This window comes from Nuphar pumila, chromosome 9, assembly GCF_984573655.1.
Source record: "Nuphar pumila chromosome 9, dmNupPumi1.hap1.1, whole genome shotgun sequence".
Classification (NCBI taxonomy): Eukaryota; Viridiplantae; Streptophyta; class Magnoliopsida; order Nymphaeales; family Nymphaeaceae; genus Nuphar; species Nuphar pumila.
Window position 1 is genome coordinate 97,517,344 of NC_143257.1, and position 26,872 is coordinate 97,544,215.

Consider the following 26,872-nt stretch of genomic DNA (forward strand, 5'->3'; position numbering starts at 1 on the left):
AGTAAAGGGTGGGGATGGTAAGTTGCTCCAAGCATGATATATCTTGGAAAATGTGTTTCTTGTTAAATTTTATACCTTAAAAATTCATTGTTATGACGAGGAATCAGACTAATTGATACCTTCACCTAAAGCAGGGAATGATTTAAGCGTTTGGTGTCTCCCGAACCTGGAAGGATTCCTGCTCACAACATCGTCAATCTGTGTTTTGCAATAAAAGTGATTCCAGCAACTGGAGGTAACCATTCAATTGATTAAATGATTTAAACTGAGCTCAATATCAGCTTGTTTGACCCATGAATTAGCATTTTCTGTTTCACTCTTCATTGTATGCTCATATAGCCCCATTTTTTTTTAAGATTCCTGAAAGTAGAGATTGTTATCATGCTCATATCTTCAAGAATAAGAAAAAAAGAAAAACAAAAAAAATAAAAAGAGAACATAAATGCATGATCTTTCATTTTACATTCAAAATTTTCCTTACTTTTCACATACCAGGAATTTTGATAAACCTGGCACACTCAGCTTGTTGCAGACATCGCCGAGCCTCTCCATCCATCGGAATTTCTGTTTTGTCCGGTGGAGCTAAATAAGATCTTATAGGAGTAAACCAGCTCCAGGAGTTGATATTGAGGGTCTTGAAGTTGTTAGTGACTGTTTGAAAGATATGTTTTTGGACTTGATGCATATGCAGCTGATGGCCCTCACAAAACAACAACAACCTCTCACCATCCCTGTTGTTCATCATCCATAGTAGCTGCAACATTTTCACTCCCTGTTATAGCCTCCATCTTACTTTCTTTTTTTGTATTTACTGCAAATTCCACTGTTTATTCACTACAAAATTTGCCATAGCATCACAACCACTTTATTTCTTCACTTAACATCCCTTTTCAGTTGCACTTGTCATCACCACATATTTTCCCAACACTCACTCCACCAACACTTTGCTGTCCAATTGTGACTTCATTCCAGTTGCATTTTCAATATCACAATCTCCTTTCATAGCCTCTACCTCCACTTGATATCACCACTGTCATAAACCATATGCCCATTTAGATATACAAATATATGAATAGGTTCAATATAGACTTTGACATTGGTATTTCCATTTCATCACCAGATACAAGTATTAGATTCTCTTCTAGATAATATATATGTATTCTAAACTTATTTTCACTATTATTTTAGGATATTGTATATATGTTTTAGCATTCACTCAATACATCATCCCAGCATATACTTTATTATTTACATAGCATCTCCATTTAAGTAAATATATTTATATGTGCATTTTCCATTCAGTATAAGCATAATATTTAGATTTCACTTCATGTTTTCCATCATTCTCAGTATTTTTGCAAATTTGTCCTATGCTAAACTCTGGTTTTTGCAGGAAACGTATAACAATGGTACTTTCCATCCTAAGTTAGGGAGTTTTGCAAATTTTAATTTCAGATTTCAATGATTGTGATAGCTAGATATAATGAAAATTTATGTTCTTTGTCTTAGAATAGAATGCATAAGCATGTATATATCTTCTAGAATTACTTGATTCAAGACATTTTTTCTCTTTTACTTTCAAAACTACACAAATGGTGAAACACGAATGGCACGTGCATCATTTCGTAAGAGGTAAATTAATCCTAAGTTGATGATCCATATCAATGGCCATAGTCAGGGTGTGGACAAAACTTAGTATTTTTATCTTTTACGGAATAACACTGGATCCATTTTCAAAATTAATCATATTTCCTTAAATATTTTCTCCTTTTATTAGAATTTAACTTAAAATTGACTCAAAATATATACCAATGGCCATAGTCAGGGTATATTGAGAGTTAATTTCATTTTAAATTCTATGAAAGCACCAAATGTGTTTCATTATTCATCTGAATTTAAATATAGATTATTATATAATACATTCAATGACCATAGTCAAGGATGTATTATATCTTCAATCTTATTTTAAATTCATCTAAAGAACGGAATAACTTTTTCAAAAATTCAATTCTAAAAATTTAAATTCATTCATCATTTAGGATAGAATTGCATCATGTTTATAAAATTCTTTTCATAAATCCAAGTGATTCTTTCCTTCATTTCTCAAATCAAAACCTATTCGTGAATTCAAATTTCTCAAAAGGGATTCAAGAATTCAATTTCAAGGTCCCATTTGACTTTGAAAACTTCAGAATCAGCTTATATCTAAAATTCAAATTCTAAATTCAAAGTCCAAATTGACTTTGAAATTCATTTTTCAAAACTCCAAATCAAATCCAAAATTCAATTTAACTTTGAGATTCTCTTCATCTTCTAAAATTCAAATTCAAACTTCAAAATTCAAAGTCTAAATTGACTTTGAAATTCATTCGTATATTCAAGATTCAAATTATAAATTTCAAGGTCAATTCAAATTCTTGATTCATCTTCTAAATTTAAACAAATCCAAAATCCATTTTAGGATCCAGGATTCAACATTTACATCGGGTCTCCGAGTTCAGATCCAAATCCGTGTTAGGATCCAGAATCCAACTTTACATTGGATCTCAGACTTCAGATCCAAATCCATGTTAGGATCCAGAATCCAACTTTACATTGGATCTCAGACTTCAGATCCAAATCCATGTTAGGATCCAGAATCCAACTTTACGTTGGATCTCAGACTTCGGACCCAAATCCACCTTAGGATCCAGAACCCAATTCTACATGTGGATCTCAGACTTCAGATCTAAATCCATCTTAGGATCCAGAACCCAATTTTATATCGGATCTCAGATTTCAGATTTTAAATCCATCTTTAGATCCAATTTCACTCCCAATTCTAGATTTCAAATCCAATTCCATTTTCAGATCTCATCCAAAACTCCCTAAATCCATTTCTATTCTTAAATACCATTTGATTTTCTCAGTCCATTCCAAATTCAAACTTCAAAATTTAAATTCAATTCCATCTCAAGTATTCATTTCCTTTCCTAAATTCAAGTTCAAAATTCAAAGTCCATTTCCGACTTTGAAACTTCATTTCCTTTCATGTCAAAACTTCGAGTCATTCTTTCTCAAAATCAAGATTTATTCTTCCAAACCTGACTTACTTCAAAGACTTAGAACTTCTCTGATCTATCTCAAGTTCTAAATTCAACCATTTCTTCACTCCCTTGCCAAGTTCATCTTAGAACACTTGGAAATTTTCAAACATCTTTCAAAGGGAACATATATCCTTGCATTGCACAAGTATGATTCTTTGTGCATTTAGAGTTAGAATAAATTCTTAGATCATATTTAGGCAAAGCAAAAGGCATTGATTCGATCCTTGGTTCGATTACCCCTGGTAAAGGCGCCAGGAACGGTCGAATCTCGTACCGACAAGCGAATCCCGTCTCCCATTTTTCCCACAAAATTTTAAAACGGAGGCGAGTAATCTTTTAAATCTTTTCAAATCAAGGTCAAGTGAGACCGCGCAAAATAGTTCTTTTTCTTTCTCTCTTTCTCCCTTTTCTCTTTTCTTTCCTCTTTTCTCTTTTTTACTTTTCTCCCTTCAAAAAGGAGGAAAATAGAGGTTAGAAAAGGGAAAGATAAGGAAGAGAGAGAAACCACACAAGAGAGGAAAAATTTTGCGATGATCACAGAAGTGGCGACCGTGATGGGACTTCGTCTTCGTCCGATTGGATTTATGCCTTTGCTTTGCTTTTGTATAATCTAAGTCTTTATTCTAACATATGTCAGCTTCATTTTCATGCAAACCTTAAGAGCCTAGACTCTGTCCTAAGCTGACATCATTGCATATAGGATGTAAGTATGATTTGATAGGACCATATTGAGGAGATTATTCCATGTTTACATTAGACTTAGGTCTTAAATACAACTCTCCTCAATTCTAGGGATTGAATGCAAAACAATGTATGCAAGTGTATGCTTCTCTTCATTTTAATCTATCTCTTTAGGACTTGCATTAGAGCCATCTGATTTCTCGCATGTTGAACATATTTTTGAAAACCTCTTTACCTATATTGTCCCGGTCTTCACGTTGCTGGGTTGTCTCACTGAACCATAGTTCGGGAGAGAGCCTCACAACTGGGCCACTTATTTGGGTTTGCGCCCCCTACCACGTACCTAAGGGCCATAGTCCGAGGTATATCGGTAGGTGCTCAAGGATGTTGGGAATCCTTTACCTTAGAACCGGAGAGATATCTTATATGCCACGTACTTGAGCTTCGACTTGAGTATATCGGCATACCTTGATGGAAATCAAATGATATAAACCTTAGAGTTAGGATTAAGGTCCTACGAGCCTTTCAAAATTTGCATTTAGAGTCAGCTTCTAGGGAGTGCTATTTTGTGCATCATTGCTTGTATAAATTGATTCTTTTATAGATATTATCTTGAAAATTCTTATCTTTCAAAACCCTGGATATTTATTTCATAAAAATTCTTTTATTTTCTCAAAATCCAGGATGGTATGTTTCTTATTTCTTTATTCTCTCATAAATTTCTTAAAACCTGGACATTCTTTTAAATTCTTTCCCTTATCTCTCATAAGTCCAGGCGTATTCTTCTTCTTCTGATTTATTTAAATTCTTTTGATCCTGCCTGCAATTTTTCAAAAATATTCAAAGTCTTGTCATCTTCAGAAATACTCTTCCTCGTATATTCCATCTTCTTCATATAAAATCCTTTTTATCAAGAAATTCTCTTTCATTATCTCTTTTCCTTTCAAAATTTCTTTGATCTGAACCTTTCATTTATTCGTCAGAAAACATCATGGTTCAAACAAGAGCAGAAAGAAGGGCAGCTCAGCAGCGCGATAACAGCGAAGTGGAAGAGATGAACTCTTCCAGATTGTCTCGAAAACATGATTCAGATAAGGATGATGTCGACCCGGCAATGTATAAAATCTTTCAAAAGATGATGGCAAAAATGATGTCTGAGCAAGCTGGGGCAGGTTCAAAGAAAACATCCTCTAAAAACAAGGTCAAAAGGAAGCCAGTGAAGAAGCATGTCAGGATCGGCAAGAAGAAGGTTCAGCAAGACAGCACCTCTGAAGGTACAGAGTCAGAAGATGAGGATTCCGAGAAAGAACAGTTTGTGTTCGTCCCGAAACATCTGCGACAAGTCAAGAAGGTGGCAGAGGAACCTGAATCAGTCAACAAGCCTAAAGATGGAGTCCCGGCGGAAGACTCAGTTCAAATATTGACGAAGATGGTCAAAGACCTACAGATCCGAGATAAGGGAAAGAGGGTATATACCAGACAGGACTTCTACCTTGGTTTAGATGGGGACAGTAGCTTGGAAGATCTCCCCCGAAAATTTATTAAGTTCGATGGGTCCGGCAACCCAAAGGCCCATCTCGCGATGTTCTTTGCCGAATGTGCCAGATTCAATGAAGACAATCGGGCCCTCTTCTTGTGCTTTCCTCGCAGCTTAGAAGGCGTAGCCGCAAAATGGTACGCAGAGCATATCAACCCCGTCGAGCTGCAAAATTTTGATAAAGTTGTTAATCTGTTCGTGGAAAGATTCATGTTCAACACTGAGGCACTGCCAACCCTCAATCACCTGTATAACCTGAAACAAGGGGATAAGGAAAAAGCCGTAGACTTCATTCAGAGGTGGAGAGATACCTGCAACAAGATGAGAACCCCCATTTCAGAGGAGCACGCACTCCAAGTTATCCTGAACAATTTTTCTCAGCCTCTTAGAAGCCTCATCTCCACTTACCCATTAAAATCATTCATAGAGCTTATCGAACGAGCTGAGTGGCTCGAAATGGGAATGGACAATGGAAATTATGAAGGCATCACTCTAGTCAAGGGCAACCAAGACCTCAAAAAGAAGGTGAATTATACATTCTCGGCTAATTCTGGGGGCAGTGGCAGCAAAGATAACAAGACCAAGCAGATGGGTCAGCAAAAGGAACCCTTCAAGCAGAATGACAAGCCAGTTCAGGCCAAGCAGAAGGAAAAGATTAAACGTGAAGGTTGGGGTTATGACCTCCAATTCTCTGCTCTTGAACAGTCCCTTGAGCAAATTCTGGAGTATATGTTGAGCAAAGATATGATTAAACTCCCGAGAGTTGCTGATCCTCCGGTCTCCCTGGGAAAATGGAAGGACAAGTTCTGCAAGTTCCACCGGGCAGTGGGGCACGACACCGAGCACTGCTTCGTCCTAAAGAACATCATCCAGGACTGCATTGATAAAAATCTTCTGATAGAGGATGAAGAAGAAGAGCAGCCCGCCGTCCTAACCAAGCCTTTCCCAGATCACTCAAAGAACTGCTGATGTCAAAGTTTTTTTTTCTTGCTTTCTTCCTTTTGCTTTTTTTCCGTCGTCTTGTAGGGGCAAGTCAGCCTTAGTCTTTTGTGATCCTTTTTGTCACATGCTTGTAAATAGTCAAGTTCTTGTTTTCAATAGTTACATATAAATGAAATATCAGTTTCCTTCATACCTTTGTGTTCAATTCTTACTTCTTTCGCCATATTGGGGCATCTTTTGTTAAAAATTACATTTACACTTCAAAATATTCTCTTGTCATTAAATTTCTGTTCTTTTTCACAATGCGGGACAAAATCCTGACATCATTCATGAGAGAAATGATATTACCTATGTGGGTTTTTTCAAAAATCATGAAATCTCAAAAAATCTTCATTATGATGACCAAAGAGTTCAAATACTCTTTGGTCCAACCTTTGTCAAAATCAACCCTCGTGTTGATCATATTAACAAAAATAGGTTTTCAAACCGTTGTATTGAAAAATCAACCCTCGTGTTGATCATATTAATGAAAATAGGTTTTCGAACCGTTGCATTGAAAAAATCAACCCTCGAGTTGATCGTGTTTTCAAAAAATAAGTTTTCGAACCATCGCATTAAAAGGTCAACCCTTGTGTTGGTCTTATCTCCCAAGATTAATTCCGAAACATTTATATCCAAAGATTAACCCTTGTGTTGATCTTATCTTCCAAAATGGGTTTCAAATCATTTGTGTTCAAAGGTCAACCCTTGTGTTGGTTTTATCTTCAAAGATTGGTTTCAAAACATTGCATTCAGAGATCAACCCTCGTGTTGATCATATTTTCTAAAAATTGGTTTCGAATCATTGCATTCAAAGATCAACCCTCGCGTTGGTCATATTTTCTAAAAATTGGTTTTAAAATCGTTTGCTTCAAAAATTAACCTTCATGATGATCCCTCGTGAATGATCCCCCTTCAAAACTCAAGCTCTCGCAGTTAATCCGCTTTTAAAAAATGAGTTCCTTGTATTCTTCTCCTACTTCTTAAAAGATCCTACATGCAGGCAGGATCAAACAAAATTTCTTTTCTTCTCAATCAACTCCTTTTTTGTTTAACAATTTTATCAGTCTTACTAATTTTTTTATTAATTTTGTCAATCTTATTGATCCTTCATTGATTTTGTTAATTTTTATTGTCAAAATCTTATTTTCAAAAATTACCCTTTCAGGATAAGGGATAAACCTGATGCCTCTTTCCCATAAGGTATTCCTTTTTTTCTTCTTCTATTCCCTCTCAGGTTAAGGGATAAACCTGAACCTCGTCCCGTGAGGTCCTTCTTCCTTCAGGATCAGGGATAATCCTGAAGTCTTTCATCATCTTCCAAGTATCTTTAATTTTCTACCAAGCTTTGCCATTCTTTTAGATCTTTGTCAATCTTTGTCAATTTTTTATTACTGATTCTTTATCAATTTTATTGATTCTTTTTCATTTGTTATCAATTCTTTTAATTCTTTATCAACCATTTATTAAATTTTGTTAAATTTGTCAATTTTATTCCTTCATTCCCTTTCAAGTTAAGGGATAAACCTGAATCATCTTCCATTCTCATCAAATCCTAATTTTCTTTTTATCTTTCCCTTCTAAAGATTCGGGTTCCGACTCGAGTCTTCCTCCTATCTTTTCGTTTGAAGTTTCGAGTTCCGACTCGGGCTTCCCTTTGGTTCTGATTGAACCAATTGTTTTCTTTTATCTTTTGTCTTTTTAAAGATTCGGGTTCCGACTCGGGTCTTCCTTTTATCTTTTCTTTTGAGGTTTCGAGTTCCGACTCGGGCTTCCCTTTGGTTCTGATTGGACCAATCGTTTCCTTTTATCTTTTATCCTTTCCTTTTAAAGATTCGGGTTCCGACTCGAGTCTTCCCTTACATCTTTCCTTTTGAAGTTCCGAGTTCCGACTCGAACTTCCTTTTTAATCCAATCCTCGCGTTGGGAAATCCATCATTTCTTTAGAAAACTGAGTTTCAACTCGGGTTTTCCTTCTATTATTTTTTCGTTCGAAGTTTCGAGTTCCGACTCAGACTTCCTTTTTAATCCAATCCTCGCATTGGAAATCCATCATTTTAAGAAAACCGAATTTCAACTCGGGTTTTTCATCTATTATATTTCAGTCGAAGTTTCGAGTTCCGACTCAGACTTCCTTTTGAATCCAATCCTTGCATTGAAAAATAATTATTTCTTTAGAAAATTTAAGTTTTCAAAACTCAATTTTCTCTTTCATCCTTTATCTTGAAAATTTGGGTTCCAACTCAGGCTTTTCCCCTTTTATATATTCCATCTCCTTGAATATCCAAATTGAGTTTTATTCTCTTTAAAATCCCTTCATTCCCGTTCAGGATAAGGGATAATCCTGAAACCATTCATAGAAGCAGCACAACCTTCTATAATGGTCCTTCCAAATCCGGTCTAACACTGGTCCTTCATCAAAATCCTTCATAAAATCCAATTCTCACATTGGTCCTTCCAAATCCAGTCTAACACTGGTTCTTCATCAAAATCCTTCATAAAATCCAATTCTCACATTGGTCCTTCCAAATCCAGTCTAACACTGGTCCTTCATCAGAATCCTTCACCAAATCCAATTCTTGTATTGGTCCTTCAAAATTCCAGTTTTACACTGGTCCCTCAAAATTCCAATGTTTACATTGGTCCTTCAAAATTCCAATTTTCACAAATTGGTCCTTCAAATTCCAAATGGTCCCTCAAAATTCCAATGTTTACATTGGTCCTTCAAAATTCCAATTTTCACAAATTGGTCCTTCAAAATTCCAGTTTCACGCTGGTCCTTCAAATTTCAATTGGTCCTTCGTCAAATTCTAATGTTTCCATTGGTCCTTCCAAATTCCAATTCTATGAATTGGTCCTTCAAAATCCCAATTGGTCCTTCAAAATTCCAATGTTTACGTTGGTCCTTCAAAATTTCCAATTGATCCTTCAAAATTTCCAGTTTTCACAAATTGGTCCTTCAAAATTCCAGTTTTACGCTATTCCTTCGAAATCTCAATCAGTCCTTCAAAAATTCCAATGTGTATATTGGTCATTCAAAATTCCAGTTTAGCACTGGTCCTTACCAAAGTCTTTTTACCAAAATCCTTTACCAAAAGTCTTCTACCAAAATCTTCCTTTACCAAAATCTTCCTTTATCAAAATCCTTCTCAAATTCCAGTTCAGCACTGGTCCTTTACCAAAGTCTTTTTACCAAAAATTTCTTTACCAGTTCTTTTACAAGATTCTTTACTAAAATTTCTTTACTTAAACCACATTCTTTAAGTTGGTCTCGTAAAACCCAGTCTTACTGATCAAGACTGCCAAAATAAAAGATCTTCGGCCCGAGGCCCTATCAAAATCTATATTGAGTGATTATTTCACAAAGGATTCTCGAAAACTTTGCCAATCTGCTAAAATATGTCTTGATTCCAATATTTTACTGCACAAAAGAAACGCCTCAGATTACCTCTAGTATTCTTCTCAAAAGGGTGAAGCTTTTTGCGAAAAGGAGTGAAAATTCAAATCTTCTCTCTGTTGGTCGACCAAGAGGATGCAAGAAAGATCCTTGGTATGATTAGCAAAAGAAATATTCAATGATGTTGAAAAACTAGAAGCGAATCGATGTTGATCATAGCTATGACACATGTTTTAAGACGACTTTCTGGCAATCAGGTAGTGGAAATATCCTGAGCGTTAAAAAGAATCCACTCAATCCATATCTCCTCATTCATTCATTTAAGCTTCAATCAAATATCCGCAAAAGGGATCTCTCAATTGTCGTCAAGATGAAGGCGAATTAAGCAAGTAGACCCCCGGGGCCAAAGAAGATTGGAAACATCTCCAAGATGACGGAGTTTGTGACGGATCCTTCCAGGGAAAGTTCAGATCACCGTCAAGATGAAGGCAAGTGTGATGAACCTACCGACAAACCCTAAAAGATATTTGATTGTTGCTATCATTTTTAACCAATGAGCCTATATAATCCATGAGAAAAAGAAGGATCGAAGCATCTCCAAGATGACGGAGTTTGTGACGTACCCTTCCCCGAAAAAGAGAGAAAAGTCAGGAAACATCCAAATGAAGGATGATGTAATAAACTTCCCCTGAAACCCAAGAAAGCTCAATGTCCTCAAAAGAGTGCCTAAAGATCATTATGGGAAAAGCCTCAGGATATCAAACTGCCATAATTGCCAGGAATCATCTTTTCTTGTGCGAAATCCTTCGATCAATGTCTTTTCACTACTGGCTTTTATGAAATTAAGAGTATTTCTTCTCTATTCATGTCAAGGAAATGGATAGCTTCCTTGAAGAAACTCAACAGTTTTAAAATTTGAATCTAACTCTAGAATCGAAGGAGTTAACTTCATTTTGGAGGAAATACTCTAGGTGAAAAGAGGGAATATCTTTCGCACATAACATGCACACTTTTAAGCATATGAATCAATTGCAATTGCATCTTATTGGCAAAATTTTCTAGTTGTCCAAAAATGAGATAAATGCTCAATATCCGTTTTGATACAACCTAGCGTTGTTTGTACATTCTTTAAACGAGAGCTGCCTTGTTCGGGTGAGGTATTTCTCCCAGTCCCATCATGGTATTCCTCATCACGGAATACATGCTTTGTATATTCATTCAAATAAAGAGTTATACTTGAACCTCGTCTCACGAGGTATTTTTCAAAAATGCCCCCTCCAGGTTAAGGGCTAAGCCTGTGTCTTTTCAAAAATCCTTATCTTTGTCTCAACCTTGAAACTTCTTTAAAAATCTCATCATTTTATTTCAGGATCTTTATCCCAAAGTCCCATCACGATTTCCTCGTTTTCTTCTGTCCAAATTATTTTCATTCTCGAGGATTTCATTTTCTTCCCAAAACCCTTTCAAAATAAGATGCAAAACCTGAAAAATAAAACCTTCTAAAGCCAATTCTTCCACACCCAGTTCAGACCTTCTGACTGGGGCATTTTTTTTTTTTTTTTAAATTTGGCGTGTCTTCTTTGCCGTTAAGCTCGGCTTACAACCGGCTTAGCAGCAAAGAGGGGCATCTGTGAACACCCCAAATTTTCCAAAAATCCAAAAATTCCTTCTTTGCCCCTGACCTCCGTCTTCTGAATAACCGGTTAAATTTTTAACCAAAAATTTCATTCATCCCTTGGATTCGTTAGAATTCGGACCCAAAGTCTTGACTCTGACCCAATTTTGATCCAAATCGGATCCGATTCCCCTCTTTGAGAAAAATTTCAAAAATAAGAACCTGAAGTCTCAAAAGACTCTCTTTTGTAAATATTTTTGCAAAACCAGAAAAAAATCAGTTTTAAAATCTTTATTTCTCGTAAATCTTAGGATTTTTATACAAAAAAAAATATATAGAAAAATAAAACAAAAACCAAAAAAATGGAAAATTTCAAAGAAAAATGAATGAGTTTAAACCTTTTAAAGTCAATTTTGCTAAAAAAATCATTTTAAACCTTTTTTTTTCGAAAATTTTGTTAAGGGAGCCTCTTTTTGGAAAAACCAAAAAGTGTTTACAAATAAACCCTAAAGTCGGCCCCCTCACTCTCGCCTCTCTCCCCTTCTCGGCTCAGCCTTCACAAAACTTCTCTGGAACCTTCCATGGCCATGTGCAATCTCCAACAACCAACCTCCATCACCCTCCATCTCCAACCCCTTTTCCTTTTCTCCGCCATCGATGCCTAACGGCACCTCCCTTCTCGAACCTCCTCTTCCCCTATTTAACAAACCGCAGGAAGAACCCTAACCCATCTGTCTTCACCCCATCATGCTTCAGAAGCAAGAGGAAAGAATCCTCCTCTGCCCAAGCTCGTTCAGCGCTCGCAGTGACAAATTTGGAATAGGCATCACCCGATCACATTCTTCTCCCCTTTTTCCCCTTCTTCATCAGTCGATCGAGCCCCTCCTTCAGCAATAGAAGGTCCCTGTTGCAGAACAAAGGGAAGGAAGATCCGGTGGAAAGGAGGAAAGGCCACCCTTCTTCCTTCAGAAGCCCTGCGAGCAGAAAAGTCGATCCATCCCCTCCTTTTGAATCCCGACAAATCAATGGAAATCCTCATCCGATTGCTTTAAAAATCCAGAACTCCAATAAAATCATAGAGTCAATCGATCCCAAGAGGTACAGGAAAGCAACTTTTCCTTCTCTGATTCTTGCAGAAATCCTCGTTTCCTTTTATTGTATTGCCTCATTTTCTTTGGTTTTTTTTGTTTTCCCTTTTATCATTTTTTCTTTAAAAAGCATGAGGATGGAATCGTCCTACATATGGCAGAGTCGATCCACTAATGGCAATATCAATAGAAATTTCTTATAGCAAATTTGCTTTCTCTAATTTACTTAATTTTCAGCATTTGCCTTTCATTCTTCTTCTTTTCTTTATTATTTTCTTCTCCTTTATTTCCCTTTTTTTTGCTTTCCTATTGTTGTTTCTGATTCTATTAATGCTCTTGTTCATAACCCCTTTAGAACACTCTTGGTAGCATCGGGTTGCTTATAGCAACCTCGATCTTCCCTTGTGCAACAGCAAAGGAGCCTTTGATTCCGACATTTTTCCTTTTTTTTTTTGTGTTATGTTGCTATAATCGACGATTACTTGGGTTATACTCTCTAGTCGTGAATTCCTATTTGGAATACTCGTCAGTTCCTTTTTTTTTTTCTTGTTCCATATTATATTCTCTAGATAACGTTCATATTGTTTCATCATGCATCGACTCACCCAAATCTAGCCTAATCAACCCTTGCTTTGAATTTTGGATTCCCTACGAAAGATAAAAGTTGATCTGAATGCAGGTGTTCGATTTACCTCAAATGGCGTTCCAACATTCGAGTATCTTTTGCTATGCTTTATGCTTTTGTGTCATATTATGTTTTATCACACTCAGGCACCTCCATCTTACATGATCACTTCATTATCATTTGATATTTTGTTTTAATTTCAAACATCTCTTTCCCATATTCTTTTATTAATTTAGTTTAAGTCTCCTTTACGCATCATGCTGTAGTGTCTGTGAGCATGACTCACTCTCTAGACTCCCTCATCCAGTCTAAAACCACTGTAACAATGGATTTTGTTGTATTGTTCCATCAGACTGGATGTCGATCTCTGTTACGTTCATCATTTAGCATTACATGGCTCTGTTTAATCATTTCACACAGCACATAGAGATTATATTCCATAGGTTCATATTTTGCATCTGCCCTGTTCATGGTCATAGCATCATCTTTAACCTGGACCTAGCAAACTGGATTTTATGCATCTCTTGTAATATAACTATATTTTTTATTCCTGTCAACAATTGAAGCAGAACAACACACGGCCATTGCTGCATTCCAGATGTTTTCTCAGATCTTTACAGTTTGTAAATTCCATTATTTCTTCTGTTCCGATCAGTTTTTTTTTTTTTGATGTGATTTACTTTGATTTGTTCAATCTGCAGAATTTTTTTTTCCTTTCTTTATAATTACCTCGTAGAACCAACCTTGGTTCCACTCCATTGCATGTGATTTCCTACCAGTAACATTGATTTCTTGTGTTTATTCTGAAATTTGATTGATCTTTAACCTCAGGTCTTATGTTATGTTACCTGTATTTGACCAGCAATGATTTCCTCTCTAAAATCTATGGGATGGTAACGGTTAGATATTCTTTCTATTCATGTTGTTATAGTATCATTACCTGCTTAATCTGCATAACTAATCATCTTTTTTTTTATTTTTTTTATTCAGCTTCATAGCATTCATCTTACAGTAATTCACGTTTCTGAAGAGCGCTGTGATAGAGCAATTCTCTCTTTCTTTTGTTATAATGATCCATGATTGGTATTCATTGGGGAACTTCTGTATGAATTACATTTACGCTGGTTAAAATCAGATGCAGACTCTTTCCATTGGCTATTTATGTTAATAAATACCATCTTTAGCAGAAAAGAATTATTTGTTGATAGAGTTATAGAAATCAAACCCCAATAACTCTTTCATGTTTTCAATGGTCATTTTCTTGAAGTATTCATCAAGTTAATATCACAGAGAAAGTAAAGGGTGGGGATGGTAAGTTGCTCCAAGCATGATATATCTTGGAAAATGTGTTTCTTGTTAAATTTTATACCTTAAAAATTCATTGTTATGACGAGGAATCAGACTAATTGATACCTTCACCTAAAGCAGGGAATGATTTAAGCGTTTGGTGTCTCCCGAACCTGGAAGGATTCCTGCTCACAATATCGTCAATCTGTGTTTTGCAATAAAAGTGATTCCAGCAACTGGAGGTAACCATTCAATTGATTAAATGATTTAAACTGAGCTCAATATCAGCTTGTTTGACCCATGAATTAGCATTTTCTGTTTCACTCTTCATTGTATGCTCATATAGCCCCATTTTTTTTTAAGATTCCTGAAAGTAGAGATTGTTATCATGCTCATATCTTCAAGAATAAGAAAAAAAGAAAAACAAAAAAAATAAAAAGAGAACATAAATGCATGATCTTTCATTTTACATTCAAAATTTTCCTTACTTTTCACATACCAGGAATTTTGATAAACCTGGCACACTCAGCTTGTTGCAGACATCGCCGAGCCTCTCCATCCATCGGAATTTCTGATTTGTCCGGTGAAGCTAAATAAGATCTTATAGGAGTAAACCAGCTCCAGGAGTTGATATTGAGGGTCTTGAAGTTGTTAGTGACTGTTTGAAAGATATTTTTTTGGACTTGATGCATATGCAGCTGATGGCCCTGCCCATCATAATTTGTTGGTTGATTATTTTAGTTCACTTGAGCGAAAGAATAATGAGATGTCTTCATTTACACAGCAGCTTCTCATTACATTCTGCTGCACACAGCTATTAAGTGCATCATGTTCTCTATAGGGCATCCAAACACCCTTTTTAGCACACCATCGTTTACATTCGATCCTTACCCACACAGTCAACTCCTACTTCACTAACCCTCACAAAACAACAACAACCTCTCACCATCCCTGTTGTTCATCATCCATAGTAGCTGCAGCATTTTCACTCCTTGTTATAGCCTCCATCTTACTTTCTTTTTTTGCATTTACTGCAAATTCCACTGTTTATTCACTACAAAATTTGCCATAGCATCACAACCACTTTATTTCTTCACTTAACATCCCTTTTCAGTTGCACTTGTCATCACCACATATTTTCCCAGCACTCACTCCACCAACACTTTGCTGTCAAATTGTGACTTCATTCCAGTTGCATTTTCAATATCACAATCCCCTTTCATAGCCTCTACCTCCACTTGATATCACCACTGTCATAAACCATATGCCCATTTAGATATACAAATATATGAATAGGTTCAATATAGACTTTGACATAGGTATTTCCATTTCATCACCAGATACAAGTATTAGATTCTCTTCTAGATAATATATATGTATTCTAAACTTATTTTCACTATTATTTTAGGATATTGTATATATGTTTTAGCATTCACTCAATACATCATCCCAGCATATACTTTATTATTTACATAGCATCTCCATTTAAGTAAATATATTTATATGTGCATTTTCCATTCAGTATAAGCATAATATTTAGATTTCACTTCATGTTTTCCATCATTCTCAGTATTTTTGCAAATTTGTCCTATGCTAAACTCTGGTTTTTGCAGGAAACGTATAACAATGGTACTTTCCATCCTAAGTTTGGGAGTTTTGCAAATTTTAATTTCAGATTTCAATGATTGTGATAGCTAGATATAATGAAAATTTATGCTCTTTGTCTTAGAATAGAATGCATAAGCATGTATATATCTTCTAGAATTACTTGATTCAAGACATTTTTTCTCTTTTACTTTCAAAACTACACAAATGGTGAAACACGAATGGCACGTGCACCATTTCGTAAGAGGTAAATTAATCCTAAGTTGATGATCCATATCAATGGCCATAGTCAGGGTGTGGACAAAACTTATTATTTTTATCTTTTACGGAATAACACTGGATCCACACTGGTTCCATTTTCAAAATTAATCATATTTCCTTAAATATTTTCTCCTTTTATTAGAATTTAACTTAAAATTGACTCAAAATATATACCAATGGCCATAGTCAGGGTATATTGAGAGTTAATTTCATTTTAAATTCTATGAAAGCACCAAATGTGTTTCATTTTTCATCTGAATTTAAATATAGATTATTATATAATACATTCAATGACCATAGTCAAGGATGTATTATATCTTCAATCTTATTTTTAATTCATCTAAAGAACGGAATAGCTTTTTCAAAAATCCAATTCTAAAAATTTAAATTCATTCATCATTTAGGATAGAATTGCATCATGTTTATAAAATTCTTTTCATAAATCCAAGTGATTCTTTCCTTCATTTCTCAGATCAAAACCTATTCGTGAATTCAAATTTCTCAAAAGGGATTCAAGAATTCAATTTCAAGGTCCCATTTGACTTTGAAAACTTCAGAATCAGCTTATATCTAAAATTCAAATTCTAAATTCAAAGTCCAAATCGACTTTGAAATTCATTTTTCAAAACTCCAAATCAAATCCAAAATTCAATTTAACTTTGAGATTCTCTTCATCTTCTAAAATTCAAATTCAAACTTCAAAATTCAAAGTCTAAATTGACTTTGAAATTTATTCGTATATTCAAGATTCAAATTATAAATTTCAAGGTCAATTCAAATTCTTGATTCATCTTCTAAATTTAAACAAATCCAAAATCCATTTTAGGATCCAGGATTCAACATTTACATCGGGTCTCCGAGTTCAGATCCAAATCCGTGTTAGGATCCAGAATCCAACTTTACATTGGATCTCAGACTTCAAATCCAAATCCATGTTAGGATCCAGAATCCAACTTTACATTGGATCTCAGACTTCAGATCCAAATCCATGTTAGGATCCAAAATCCAACTTTACGTTGGATCTCAGACTTCAGACCCAAATCCACCTTAGGATCCAGAACCCAATTCTACATGTGGATCTCAGACTTCAGATCTAAATCCATCTTAGGATCCAGAACCCAATTTTATATCGGATCTCAGATTTCAGATTTTAAATCCATCTTTAGATCCAATTTCATTCCCAATTCTAGATTTCAAATCCAATTCCATTTTCAGATCTCATCCAAAACTCCCTAAATCCATTTCTATTCTTAAATACCATTTGATTTTCTCAGTCCATTCCAAATTCAAACTTCAAAATTTAAATTCAATTCCATCTCAAGTATTCATTTTCTTTCCTAAATTCAAGTTCAAAATTCAAAGTCCATTTCCGACTTTGAAACTTCATTTCCTTTCATGTCAAAACTTCGAATCATTCTTTCTCAAAATCAAGATTTATTCTTCCAAACCTGATTTACTTCAAAGACTTAGAACTTCTCTGATCTATCTCAAGTTCTAAATTCAACCATTTCTTCACTCCCTTGCCAAGTTCATCTTAGAACACTTGGAAATTTTCAAACATCTTTCAAAGGGAACATACATCCTTGCATTGCACAAGTATGATTTTTTGTGCATTTAGAGTTAGAATAAATTCTTAGATCATATTTAGGCAAAGCAAAAGGCATAGATTCGATCCTTGGTTCGATTACCCCTGGTAAAGGCGCTAGGAACGGTCGAATCTCGTACCGACGAGCGAATCCCGTCTCCCATTTTTCCCACAAAATTTCAAAACGGAGGCGAGTAATCTTTTAAATCTTTTCAAATCAAGGTCAAGTGAGACCGCGCAAAATAGTTCCTTTTCTTTCTCTCTTTCTCCCTTTTTTCTTTTCTTTCCTCTTTTCTCTCTTTTACTTTTCTCCCTTCAAAATGGAGGAAAATAGAGGTTAGAAAAGGGAAAGATAAGGAAGAGAGAGAAACCACACAAGAGAGGAAAAATTTTGCGATGATCACAGGTTTCTCCATTCGAGAAATCTGTATGGTAGATTTCCCCCACTCAGGATAAGGGTCAAACCTGAACCCCCTGCGAGAGGTCCTAGATTTCAAAAGCTATTTCAGTTTCGGCAATGAGACGCCCAATTTCTTTCCCTTTTTGAAGCTTTAGGGAACCCTATATTTCTCCTTTCGCAAAAACCCCTTTCGGATTTGTTCGTCCAAATTCCGAAGGTCCCATTATGGTTTCTCCATTTGATAAACCCGTATGGTAGATTTCCTATTCAGACTAAGAGTTAACCCGGAACCTCGCTTCGCGAGGTATCTTCCTTTCAGGTTTGGATTAAACCTGAGACTCGTTCCAACGAGATTCTTCGTTCTAACGAGATGTTTTCTTCCAATCCCATCATGGTTCTTCCCATCAAGGAACCCATGTTTTGTATATCCATCCAGGATAGGATCCTACTTGAGCTTCATTTCACGAGGCATTCTCCAAAAATGTCCCATCCAGGTAAGGGCTAAACCTGAATCATTCCAAGAAGAATATCTCGTCTCACTTATGAGACCAGATTAAAATTCTGATTTTCCACCATTTCGGGATTTTCATCCAAAGTCTCATCACGATTTCCTCATCTTCTACTCAATCATATCATTTTTTGAGGATTTCGTCTCCTCGAAACCATTCAGGATAAGGTGTTAAGCCTGAGAAGCCATGTTTCCAAAATAATTCTTCCACACCTAGTTCAGATCTGCTGACTGGGGCATTTTAAAATTTGGAGTGTTATCTTTGCCACTAAGCTTGGCTTTTAACCGGCTTAGTAGCAAAGAGGGGCATCTGGGAACACCCCAAATTTTTCAAAGTTTTGTAAAAATGACCCTCTTGCCCCTAACCTCGTTGTCTGAGAAAATCAAAGCAATTTTAAAGCTAAAATTCAGTCATTCTTCAAGATTTTATGAATTAAATTCTATATTGATATATTCAAATTCAATTCCGGATCCGAATTCAGTGTTTTAAATCCGTATTTCCTCAAAGCCCGGATCCTAATGCATTTTCTGAAGAAATTTTCTCAAAATAGCTTTTAATTCTCAGAAAAATTCCCTTTTGTAAATATTTTTACAAAAACACAAAAAAAATAGTTTTAATCTTCATTTTCTTGTAAAATTTTAGGATTTTATTCTAAAAATGCAAAAAAATGGAAAAATAACATAAAAAACTAAAAAAATTTGGAAAAACTACAAGAAAAACGAATGGTTTTCAAGCTTTTTGAAGCCATTTTGCCAAAAACCTCTTTTCTTAACCATTTTTCAAAAATTTCCTAAAAAGGAAACCTCTTTTTGGAAAAAGGAAGGATTTCTAACGGACTCCTCCCGCGCTCCCTTCTTCTCCTCTCTCCATCGTCCGATCTGCAACAGCCTGCATGTTCCTCCACCCTAAATCTTCAACGACCTCCCTCTCGAATCCTCCACGACTCCTTTAAGAAGAGACCTCCACCACTTCTTGAGGCATCCATGAACTTCATCCAGCTTTTCATCAACATTTCTTCTTATCGACATTTCTTCTGAAGGAGATACCCATCACCCACATCCATTATCAACATTTTCCATCCCATTATCGAGGTTTTTCTGAAGAATCCCTTTCCAACATCCAGCAACTTCATCGCTTCTCTAAAAATCGCGAACCAACCTTCCCCTTTCCCTTCTTCCTTCTTCCTTTACACTATCTTCTTCTATTTTCGGCATAATCAACTGAAGGAAATGGAGATTGCAGCAACCCTTCTTTGGCACCCATCTGTTTTCCTTTTCAAATATCCATTTTTCGCATCAACCATCGGGAAGCACCATCCGTCGATCGACTGAAGTTCTCACACCACCTCAGCTTCTTCAAGGGATCAAATTCTTCCCCTTCTAACCCATTATCGACACCCATCATCCACCAATTTTCTCCATTGATCATCAGCTTTGCTTCTGGAAGATCAACCATTTGAAAGCAACATCCAGGCTCACGCATCAATTTTGCTTTTGGAGGGCTATCTGCAACGCTTCTGAAGAGGATCACCCGCTACTACAAGCCCACGGTCTTCATAGCAGAACGAAGAGAAGCTTCTTCTTCATCCCTCAGAACTTCAATAGAATCCTGGTAAGTCGCCAATCAAACTTTATCCTGATTCTTCAATTTCCTCTGAGGCTTTCCCATTTGCTCTCTTTTGTTCCTCTTTTCGGATCTACAACACCCCTTTCTTGGAATTTTTCCTTTCTAAGTTTATTTCCTTTCTGTGCCGATTTCTGTAGAGCATTTGTTATTTTGTTTCCTCATTTTTTTTTAGAAGCACTAAAGACAGGATCGACTTACATCTAGTAGGAGGGATCCACCTTGTGCAATATCAATTGGAACGGCCCCATTCAAACATAATTTCGTTTTCTTCTTCTCTTTTATACTTCATTTATATTATATCCCAACCCATGTCTTGTTTTATTCTTGGTTTCCTGCCGGCATTCGATTTCTAACTTCATTTAGATGATCGATTTATGTTTTTTTTTTATTTCCCCTTTAATTGTTATGAATGTCATTTTCTTTCGTTCTTCTAATTCCTTCGTTTTGATCTCCATTGATACATTCGTCGTAGTAATGGTCTGCCTATGGCATTACCAGTCTACGCACTGTAACATTTAACAGGAGTTCATTCCAACATTTCGTTCTTCTTCATTTTTTTTTCCTGCTTGCATTATGATCTAATTTTCTTTCCAGCTTGATTTTCTATTTTCATTTAATTCACTATTTATATTTGATTTCTTAGTGACATGATTTCTTGTCCCATTATGATAATTGTCTTACATTTTGATTTCCCTTCTAACTTTCAGTTTTCTGTTTGCATCTCTTATTATTTTTCTTTTCTTTCTTGATCTTCTGTTTTATCTTAATTAATCTCGGTTTCATGTGTTTGTCTTGGCTTCCAATTTGCATCCATATCATCTGTGGCACTTTCATTTATCATTCGCGTGTGTGCCTTCACACAACTCCCATTCCATACCGATTCATTGGGTACCCTCCATCGGGTGTCAATGCCATTTTTTACTAAACATTCATATTTCACTGAATATCACTCACGCACTCGTGCACTTAGATCTGTTTCATTCAACATCGTGGATTTCTTTTCATTCCATTTGGCTGTTTATTGTGTACTCATTTTTTTTTTTGCATTTAACGCATGACGCCATTCTCTGTTCTCTTGCATTATTTACATTCCAACCATATCTCATAAGCCTTCTACATCACCTGTGTAAGGTCCTCTGTATGCATCGTTTCCTACCCACCCACGATAGTGTATTATATTTGTTGTGCAATGAAATTCTCTATCATCATCTTCTGTGTGTCACATGGTCTCTGTAAGGGTAGAGGCATTATTATTGCTGAAAATCCATTGAATTTCATCATATTCAAGGTATTTATTAGTTCCTGCTACATCCCCTCCATTTCTGCCCATGATATATTTCCTACAGAACTTACATTTTTGCCCATTTTTGCCCATGATATAATTCCATTGAATTACATTTTTTTTTTGAACTAATAGTGCATTTCTTGAGCATCCATAACCTGTCATCTAAACCCATAAAATTCTCGTTCTGCAGTCCAGGATCTGAAAAGCATCATCCCATCTGGGTGTGCTTTGGTCAACATGATCTACCTACATGTAGACCCCTGGAGATTGGTTAATCTGAAATATTTTTACTGTCAGGACTTCCTTTTCTTTTCATTGGGATAGGACTTCAAGGGTTGCTCACGTATCATTTGAAAAAGGTGGAATCACTTTTTGATATTCCTAAAACTGAAGAAACAAATAAAGAATTGAATGTTGTTGGTACTTCTAAGGAATGTAGTTCAGTCAGCTTTTATCAAAAAAAAGAAAAGAAAAGAAAAGGGGCTGGAAAATGGTGGATATCAATGAAGGGCCCAACCAAATCCCTATCCCTTCATTGCATATTTTACTCATCGTACAATTATCTTACTGTAGCAAGTAATGTAAGCTCTGCATTCTAGCTTCATATTATGTGTTAGAAATTGACCCCTTAAGTAAGTATTACCTTTGTGTACTTCTTTTCCAGCAATTCCTGTTTACTCTGAATTTTACAAATATTTTCTACTATCTCATGTATAATCTATGCCACATACTGATGTAATAACTTACATTAAGTTAAGTTAACATTCTAACACATATGTGGGCTTTATGCGTTTCATATCTGGTATGCCTGTTCACATTGTACAGTTCATTCACATTTGACTGCCAACTCTATTATGTTTATTAATATCATATCGATATGGTTGTTGCTATAAAAGCTCTTTGTTTTTTTTTTTTGTTTTTTTTTTTTAAAAAAGCCAGATCTTCCATTCTTTCATGGGATAGTAACTTGGTGTTGGAAGATGCCAAATGCTAATAACTTTCCTATTTTTGCAGGGACCTCGGTGCCTTTGTATTAGGTTCATTGCTTCTTTTGCATTTTTAATATATGTAACATCCTCGGGTGTGCCCTGTCACACGCATAGGCCCTTGCCTTTTTCCCCATATGATTCAATAGATGCACCTTCATAGGTATCCTAACAGATGGAATCTTATACACTGTATACATCTCCTGCAAAAACTTGTATATCATCTGCATGTTATTTCAAATTCATGCATTAATCTGAATATACATTGATGACATTCACCTGCATATCCCACTATCTTCATTACCTATGATTTCACTACACTTTCACTTCTCACACTAATCATCCCTATGTTACCCTTCACACTCCTCCACTTAATCTGTCATACATTTGTGTCTTCCTATAAGTGACACCATTCATCATTGCATCTAGCCACATTAGGCCCAATCCAACATAGGCATTAACTTTAATGCATGCTGTAGCTTACAACAAAGATATTCACATTCTAGCATTTAGTGTCAACTGTACCCTTCATCCCCATATTTCCACTTCACTGTCAGCACCTAATAGCATCCAGCGACATCTATACCCTCCTGTGTACAGCACCTCACTGCTACGAACACCTGTTAGTGAATCTCTGCGCACCAGTCACCTATATCATTCCCAATAGCGTGTATACAATACCCATAACTCCATCCCACGATTCCCTGCACATCTGCCTATAGTTTGTAGCATTACACCCCATCACACTTATACTTTCAACCTCATTTTTTTTTGTACACTCTGTCTGCTATATCTGTTGCCTTCGTAGCAACCGTGCACCTTCACTGGCACCTAGCATTTCATTTACAAATATTCCTTCATATCCACTGTATACAACATGTGTATAGTATCCTCACTACCTCCTGCACACAACACATCACCCATGCGCCATTCATTGCCTTCATTTTACTGTCCAGCCCATTAGCTCATTTCCCCTCTCATGCCATATATGTCTATATATGTATGTATAAGCATATATATCATATCTTCTATCTTTCCACCATTCACATCTTATGTATATGAACATTTTTTTAGATATCCATGTGATATATGTCACCTCCCTTCCATTTTCATATTAATCAAGCATTTTGCAGGGAATATGAGGAGAGCATCGTCACTTGAGACTTGCATTTTCAAATGTAAACCTTGTAATAAATTAGATCTTAATGAGAATTTACATTTCCTGTCTTAGATAGAATGAATGAGCATTGTAAATATCATGAATTGCTTGTTTTCATGCATTTTTGGCCTTTATTTCTCAAATTCTCACAATGGTGAAACACGAATGGCACGTGCACCATTTCGTAAGAGGTAAATTAATCCTAAGTTGATGATTTACATCAACGGCCATAGTCGGGATGTAAACAAGACTTAGTATTTTTATCTTTTATGAAATAACACTGGATCCACACTGGATCCCTCTTTTCAAAAATCATCATATTTTCTTTAAATATTTTTCTCTTTTATCAGAATTTAATCTAAAATTAATTCAATATATATACCAATGGCCATAGTCAGGGTATATTGAGAATTAATTTCATTTTAAATTCTATAAAAGCACCAAAAAGGTATTTTATTCTTCATTTGAGTTTAGATATGACTATTATATAATACATTCAATGACCATAGTCAGGAGTGTATTATATCATTAATCTTATTTAAATTCATTTGAAGAATGAAATATGATTTTCAAATCCAATTTCAAACTTATTCAAATTCATTCATCATTTAGGGTAGAATTGCATCATATTTTCAAAATTCCCTTTCAAAAACCCAAGTGATTGTGAATATCTCTTCTTCAAAGTTTTCTATTTCAAATTCCAAATCTATCTCAATTTCAAAGTCCAATTTGGCTTTGGAATTTCAAAATCATTTTATATTCAAACTCCAAAATTCCAACCCAAATTCAAAATTCAATTTCAAAGTTCAAATTAAACTTTGAAGTTTCTGATTCATCTTCTGATTCAAAACCTATTTTTGTTCAAACTTTAAAAACCAAAGTTGAGATTCACTCTGAATCTCAAAATCCAAACCTTCTTAAGTTCAATCTGGGTTTTCAAAACCCATATCCATCTTTAAAAGTCCTATTTGGACCTTTCAGAATCCAAAAATTAGATCCTAATCTCAACTTGGATTCAGATTTCCAAGTATGAATCCAACTTCATTTCGGATCTCAGACTTTAGATCCAAAGTTCATTCTAGGATCCAGATCCCCATTCCACTTTGGATCTCAGGCTTAAGATCCAAATTCCATTTTAGGATCTAGATCCCAATTCTACTTTGGATCTCAGACTTCAGATCCAATTCCATTTTAGGATCCAGAATCCAATTCTATTTTGGATCTCAGGCTTAAGATCCAAATTCCATTTTAGGATCTAGATCCCAATTCTACTTTGGATCTCAGACTTCAGATCAAATTCCATTTTAGGATCCAGAATCCAATTCTATTTTGGATCTTAGACTTCAGATCCAAATCCATTTTTGGATCCAGAATCCAATTCTACTTTGGATCTCAAACTTCAGATCCAAATCCATTTTAGGATCCAGAACCCAATTCTACCTTGGATCTCAGACTTCAGATCCAAATTTCATCTTGGATTCCAAATCTTAGATCCAATTCCATTTAAAATTCAGAATCCGATTTCATCTTTGACCCTAGAGTTCAAATCTAATTCCCATTTTCAGATTCTAAATCCAGAATTCAAATTCAAAATCTTAACTCTATTTAGAATCCATACTTTGGATTCAAATTCCAATTTAAAGTTCCAGATGTCAAATCAACTTCTATTCTCAATTTCAAATCTTAAATCCAATTCCATTTTCATCTCAGATTTCAAATCCGATTCCTATTTTCGGGTTCTAAAGTCCAAAATTCAACTTCGGACTCTATTTAAAATCCAGACTTTGGATTCAAATTCTATCTTGAATTCCCAACTTTCAAATCAAATTCTATTTCTTAATTCTATTTAGATTTCCCACATTTCATTCTGATTTCAAAACTTCAAAGTTATAATTCAATTCCATTTCATCTCTATTCTGATTCAAAGTCTATTTATGCCTTTGGAGTTTTTCTTTCTTCTCCTTTTATCTCAAAGTCACGATCCTTCCTTTCAAAAAGTCTAGATTATTTTTCCAAGCACTGATTATTCCAAAAACTTAGAACTTTAAAATCTTAAGTTCTGTGTCAAAAACCATTTCTTCACTCTATTTTCATCTCAGAAACACTTGAAAATTTCAAAATCATTTTTCAAAAGAGAGCATACATCTTTGCAAGGCACAAGCATGATTCTTTGTGCATTTAGGCCTAGAACAAGTTCTTAGATAATATTTTAGCAAAGCAAAAGGCATAAAATTCGACCCTTGGTTCGATTACCCCTGGTAAAGGTGCCAGGAACGGTCAAACCTCGTACCGACAAGCGGATCCCGTCTCCCAGTTTTTCCGCAAATATTTCAAAAACGGAGGCGAGTTATTTTCTAAATATTTTCAAAATTAAGGTCAAGTGAGACCCCGCAAAAGAGTTCATCTTTCTCTTCTTCTCTTTTCTTTTCTCTTCTCTCTTTCTTTCTCCCTTTTATTTTCTCCCTTCAAAAAGGAGGAAATAGAGGTCGGAAAGGAAAAGAGAGAATATCAAGAGAGAGAAAAAAATTGCGATGATCACAGGACTGTACTTTTAATTAGATTGCCTTCTTAGTGTTAAAAATAGACTTCCCAAGTGAATAGTGCATTGAATTCAAAACCCAATTTTTGCCCTGTCGTATACGCGTTATTTTATGTGCTAAAATTTCAATTTTTCTAAAAATTCTTTTTCTATTCACTTTATTGGTGTGTTAGCTGTCTGCAGACCAAATTTCAGCTCAATTCGAGTTGATTTAGTATGATTTTAAGCATTTTGTGAAAACAGTTTTTTCGGATTTTAAAATTTCGGGACCTGCGATATCCATATTTTCCCCGGTTTTGAAACGCTTATATCTAGAGTTCCAGATATCATTTTTCAATTATGTAAAAACTGTCAGATTTTTAAATTTGTTAGTTACATAATAGAATAAATTTCGGGAAATTTGGACTTCGTTTGCTCTGTCAAACAGTCAGTTTACGAAGAGCTGTCAGAAGTCTATTTTGTACTATTTAGGGGTAAGATCGTAATTTCACTAGTTTAGTTATTTTCGGTCTATTTTCATTATTTTTTGCATTTTAATTGCTGCATCTGCATCATCCAGCATTGTTAGACTTAGATTAGTTGATTTTAGACTTAGTTTGATATTTTATTTATTATTTTAG